Source organism: Glossina fuscipes, unplaced genomic scaffold (assembly GCF_014805625.2).
Source record: "Glossina fuscipes isolate IAEA_lab_2018 unplaced genomic scaffold, Yale_Gfus_2 0, whole genome shotgun sequence".
In the NCBI taxonomy this organism is placed as follows: domain Eukaryota; kingdom Metazoa; phylum Arthropoda; class Insecta; order Diptera; family Glossinidae; genus Glossina; species Glossina fuscipes.
This window is the reverse complement of record NW_023998414.1, coordinates 24244678-24251506: the sequence shown is the minus strand read 5'-3', so window position 1 is coordinate 24251506 and position 6829 is coordinate 24244678.

Sequence of the window (6829 nt, the reverse complement as noted above, 5' to 3'; positions counted from 1 at the left end):
TGTTGTAATTTATCAGACATTTGGCAATGACCAGCAAAGATTGTTATTTTTTTTTTTTTTTTCTTATTTTCTAACTAAGAATCCAACAACAAATCACTAGAAATAAAATCATTAAATTAATTCAAAGAATTTCGAGCATTTAAATGATAAAAAAAAAAAAAAAAAAAAAATGTGAATGTGAATGTGAATGTTATGAACGATTAAAACCGATTTTTTAATGCTCTACACTCTGTAAATAGGAAATTTTTATTTTTCTTTTGCGATCCATTAAAATTGATTTTGTAAACTATGTGTTTCCATTACCGATCGAACGTTCCTTCACTATTAACTCCTCGATTCGTGTTTTTTTTTTTTTTTTTTTTTTTTTTTTTTTTTTGTAAAATTCGGAATCATTTGCGCAATGTTCAGCAGCTTAGGGAAAAGAAATCGTTTAGCCAAAATTGAAATCACCTTCGGTTGGTTTCTGTTTAATAATAAATCGAGTTCGTATGACCCATTGGCCTTCTTTACTGGTTTCGGCCCTTCGGGGGCCATCGTTGTTATTGCAGTTTCTATCATTGCTAAAGCGTATAATTAGAAATACTGATAGACCTCAAACACTCCCCAAAGTGGGTTTATTGAGCCAATAGACAAGAAACATATCTGGTTTCTCCAGTGCAGCTTAGACCCCTAGTCTATATAGGGATTCTCTAACTTTCTGGAGGGCGCCGATTAGGCAAAATTAACCCGTGCATAATCGGGCACCGCGATGTTAAACCGACAAGGTAGTGTGCCCACGTTAAACCAACACAGACATCTGGCCAGCTTTCCTTCGCTTCTCTTACAATATAAATCTTACGCAATTTTCTTACTCGAAGCTTAGCACACCCACGATAACTCTTATGATCGAAATGGAAAAAAAAAAAAAAAAACATATCTTCTACTAAACTTGGAATAGAGATTTAATACCTGGAACTTATGATTCTCTTTAGTTCTCAAAATATCTATTCTATCTATTATTAGTTTCTTAAAAGACTATTGAACTAAGCGATGGTTTTTCATTTATATTTGATGTCCCTTCTTAACCAAATATTGTATAATGAAAACAAATAGATGTTTCACTAAAAAATATAATTCTCGCCGATCAAATAATAATGAAAATGAATCTCTTGATATCGAAATATTTAATAATGAGTGTAAGTCATTTAACCGCAAATAATATAAAATCGAAGCATTTTAAGGTACATTTGCTTTCGGCTAAGCCCGGTACCAATTGAAAGTAAAGCTAAGCAAAAATTCCAATGAGTTATATAAAAAAGGTAGACAGACTTGTTAGAGAGAATTTAAATCATTAGCTGAGATGAGGCAATTTCCGGTCGAGAAAATGAAGAACAATGTTCTTCGCTTAACAGTTGCATATAACTGCATATAGTTAATACAACCAGGGCCACTGGTAGCGGAGTGTATAACAAGCAGACTTCAATTTTTTGATATCTTCTTTAAAGTTTATGAATAAGCGAAATTAAAAAGAGGCAAAAAGACGCGCAGACAGGCAAGCAGGCAAAGAGGCAAACAGGCAAACAGTCATTTAAACTGAAAAGACAGACGACCACCAATAATTTTTCATTTTAATTTTTTTTTTTTTTTTTTTCTTTAGTTTCTTTCCATAAACCCTTACCTACTACCAGCCTTCAATGTGTAACCAAGCTTAGAGTTAAGAGTTAAGCGAAAGATTTCTTGATAAAAACATTCGAAAAAAAAAAAAAGAAATAAAAATTTTAAAAAAGAAAGAGAAGAAAATCTTATTTAACCACAACCACAAATACAATAAACACATCGATCAATAATTCCCGTGACTAAATATTAAAATACACTTTTCTGTGTTTGCTCTTGTTTTTTTTTTTTTTGCAAAACACGACTTTATTTCTCAAAAGGAATACTCGAGAGGTTATCGAACGATTATTGACGAGGACCTAAGAAATGCGTTAAAATTTTTCGCAATGATTTATTATTTAGTACAAAGCATTTACTCGGAAGTAACCTGATGATTAGAACTTTTGAATGTTTTGTACGAGACAATGTCAGTTTCGGATGTATGCGTGTTAGTCCCGGGAATTGTTGACCGATGTGTTATGTAAAAATGCATTTAAAAGCCCTTTAAATTCTCGTCTACTCTCTGCATTTTAGTTTACCTATCAGTCTGTCCTTGCTCTAAACACTTTACCACACACCGGGAAAATAAGTTGCTTAACACGACAACACAACATCATCAGTCAGTAAATACGTACATGTGTACGTATAGTATAAGAAAGGCAAGAACAGTAAACGGAGAGAATCTTTTCACTAACTTCATTTAACATCTACATGTATACGTGAGACTTAGGTACGTGTGTGTGTGTGTGTGTGTGTGTGTGTGTGTGTGTGTATGCTTTTTTGTTTTCTCCCTCTTGATTGTATAGTTGCTGAGTTTGTAAACAAACAAGTTCAATTGCATTTTTTCCCTCCTTTCTTTGCTTTTTTGTTTTTGTTAATTTTACACACATACGTACCGTGTAAGCCTAGCTTAAAGCATACACTCAGACGATCGTGTTATTTTAAGTGCAAATTGTTTTTTAACTAAAACTTTTTTATCGGTGTGAGTGAATACTCCGATATGTGCTTGTGTGCGTGCATACGTCATTTGCTCTTCAAAAATGTAAAATTGTGAGTAACATTTCTTTTAACATGACAGCATAACATTACTTTTAACATAAATTTATGAAATTCTTTTCACAGTAGTTGCATAAATTAATTCTGGCGTAACTGAATTATTACGCATCCGAATAAGAAGACCGCCTGAAATCAATTCCCCTCCACAAAAAAAAAAAAAAACAAAAACAAAAACAAAAACACATTTTCAAATCTATATCATACAAATGCTTTCGATCCGCTAGAGGCAAATTACATCAGATTGCTAAGACTTTAGGGAAATTTCATTCTCTTCCCTACAAACGAAATTCTTCGTCACAACCTTCAACTGCTACGATCATAGGAGTCAAACTCAAGATTTTAAGTGTAATATGTTAGATATCGGCTTCTAAAGTAAGCTTTCCGTCAAACCTGCAGATCTAACCAGCATAAGCACAACCGTCTCTCTGTTCATTTGCATTGCTATCGAATTCTCACTAATTACTGTATTTTGCATTCTATATTAAAGTCGAGATTTTTCAAAAAGTACCGGAAGTCCAAAATTTTAAAAATGTTTTAAAATTCTGCTTAATTAACTTTTATATGCGGTTTATATTGCGTTAAAATTTTTTTTTTTTTTTTCTCTTTTGTGGTCGATCAGATTTCTGTTTCCTCCCCAGCCATTAGATTGCTTACATTTTAGACGTTTTGCCAAAACAGGCACAAGCTCTCTCTCATCGCTACATAATAACGGGTTGGCTATGTGAACGATATGGTCACCCGAAAGATGTAGATATTACCGGCTGAGCTGCTTGAGGTTAGTTTTGCATTCCTCGAAACGATTAGGCCGATCATGCGCTGACCGTTGAAAACGGAAAATGGCTTCTCCTTGTTGCTTGTGCGAACTAATACGGAGTACTTTCGAAGATAGGCGAGGAGCTCATGAGCTTGATAAGCGCGTGCAACTCAAACAGACAAATCTTATTTTCATTGGCACACAGCGTCGTGCCTAACTAACATTTTAGTATTCTACAAGCGACCTCATAGCCATGAAATAGTTTATAAGAAATGGTAGCGTGAGATCGAGTAGTTCGAAGCAAAGCATTTTTGATTCTGATTTGATTTAATTTTGACCAAAGCATTTGGCCTCTCATCATGCAACTGGAAACCCCGCCCGCAAACTTCCTGCTAACTGAATAAGTAAATTATGATGAAAATCCGGTCGGCTTGGTTTGTTCTTAAAATTTTAGTTACTTAATTTAAAATCTTTTCTTCTCGCTCAAATCTTGAAATTTACGAAAGTGCGTCTTGTGTCTTGCCTCCGACTCGTCGATGTGCTTTCATTTCTGTCAAGTTTGAGTTTCAGTTTCATTGACAAACTGCATTCACTTACTTTATAGTACTGAGCGCTCTTCTTGTATTGTACTGAAAAGCGAGAGAGGCAGAAAAAGAGAAAGAGAAAGAGAAAAAGAAACAAAAGACAAATCTTGTGTTAAAAATTACATCGAACACAATTTGGTTTGCTTTTTATATATATAATTGGTTCATATGTCAGTCAGTCAATCGTACATATGTTGAAATTTACACACTTTCCATATCTAAACGACAACAGAAAAACAACCGCAGCAACAACAAAAATTCATGTAAAGACATTATCGGCCTACATTATGTCGCCGCACAGCGAAACTTTACAAAAATTGTAAAATTTGCATATTGATATCAGAGTGTTTTCGCGGTGCACATAGTGTGGCATGTTTGCGCATATACGGACATGCACATACGTGCGTGTTAAGGCAAAAAGCAAATCCAAAGTTAACTACAATTCGTACGCATTTTAAGACGGGCACGCGAAAAAGGATCTTTCGCCTAAGTAAAGCACTCTTTTTTTTTTTTTTTTTTTTTTTGTCTTTTGCATTATTGTTGACTGTTGTTACTGCATGTTTCTCGGTGAAATGTGAACATGTATCCAATGAGCAAGCGCGCACGCCTCATTTGCTGGCAAATAGAGCTTTACGACGAGAGCATTATACACCAATGAGAATTGCAACAACAATAACAACAATAACAACAATAATAATAATAATAATAATAATAATAATAACAACAACAATTGCATCTTAAAACATTTCGCCAAATGTAGTTTAGGCTACATTTGCGTTCGACTCACTGTTGACTCAGTTAGCTGCGTTGTGCCTGAGTAAATTATTGTTATGTTTACTGACTCTCTAAGTTATGTGAACGTTTTTTGAGTAGTTTAAATGAAATTAATGTTATTGCGATATTTATCTTTACTATAGATTATAGGTAAATACGTTCACTTGAAACCTCTCTCACAAGCCGAACAATGTCGAAGCGAACAAAATTTGCAATCAAACAAACGACTGCAAAGTGAAATAATTTACTTAAAAAGTATTTTTATTTATTTTTCTTCTTTTGTTTTTTTTTAATTTATTAGCAAATGCCTTACACATCAAACTAAGCCCAAGACACGCCTATGATTTTCATGTCGAGTTTGTCATTTTCATTCATTTTCTTACATAGCTTAGAGCGACCGCAACACTGACAAAAGGAAAACAAAAAAACGGATGAAAAGACGCAGCTTTCTTGTTTAATATTCTACGAAACACAGATGGCTGAAAGCGAAAGAAGAAGAAAAACGTAATTGAAGAAGATTCCAATTTATAATTTCGAGAATCAATAAATGATGTTGTATCGGCCCAAGCCGATATATGTTCGTCTTTCGTTTCGTTATTCAAAATCATTTTCATAGTTAACTGAAATTCTGAATTCTGAAAGTCTGTCCACTTGTCCGCCCAATAGCTTGCCTGTTGTCTACTTTTATAACATTATTTTTTGAAGATATTCTTATGAATACACACATGCGACTCCCCATATAAAGCCCCATAATGAAGTAGTTGTTGTCTGCAAACAAAAAAAAAAAAAAAAGGGAAAAATTTTTTTTTTAACTTTATTCCATGCTTATGTGTTTGTAAAGAAAGCCTTTGAATTGATCCAGATAGATTGATAGCTTGACTTATAAGATTTCTATACTGAATTTGGATCGCAATGGTATTATCTTCGAAGCCTCTTCCAACAACTTCCTTGAGAATAAAATTAATCATATTATCTTAGTAAAAGGCTTTGAGTCTTTTGTATATGTCTGCTGAAATTTTTGTTATTTTTCATTCGAATTTTCAGTAGTAGGCGGGCGGACTGGTTCGTCTTGCTCGAATCTAATCTTGTTTTAACTTGTTTTCTTGTGCCTTTCAAAGATTGTGAAACGTTTTAAATTTGCTTCAACGTAAATGCTGCAATAATAATGAAGAGCGAATGTATAAACGGACATGCGTAAATCGTCGCAGATTTTTTTTTTTTTTTTTTTTTAACTTATTCAAGAAGATGTGTGTACTTAATGAAGTTTTTGATATATTGCGTCATTGTTATTACAAAATTCCTAAACTTCGTTTCTAAACTTCATGCTTTGGTATGAAGATTATGAAAGTATGAAAGCCGGACATATTTAAAGCAATGCAATAATTAAATCGCAATATCTGCTTGGTTCTCTCTCCGCACTTTCTGTTATACTATTACTTATAGAAGACATTCTTTCTCATTCATTTCAATTTCTGACTGCGGAATACATTCACTGAAATGACTTGATAAAATGCAATATTTCTTGTCTCTTTGCAGAAGAGGATAATGCATTTCCCACCGATGACTGACAATTCATTCCATTCTTGGGAATTTTCTATACTTTTCCTAGTTTTTATGTTATGTATGCAACAGCAATTTACTTATGATAACAAATCCCCTAAAACAGGATTCGTTACTGGTCTAAACAGATACGCCTTCAAATCGCTATAATATTATTGATAAAAGAAAATTCGATGCTTACATATATTATATTAGAGTAATAGTGATAATTTTCGATGAACGACTTGTTAATATGTACAGCATACGAAAATGCCGCTGAACCTAATCATTATTATGTTGTGACTACATATGCTCGCATACTCGCATATATATGCTGAAAAACAAAAACAAAAGAGAAAAAAAAACTTTTTTTTTTTTGTTTTAATTATATATAAATTAGAGAGAAGAAGATCAGGTGTTGTTACGGTATGCAGATGTAGATGGAAGCAGAAAAAGTAAGATAGACAGGGAGGATAGGCAGGCAGGTAGT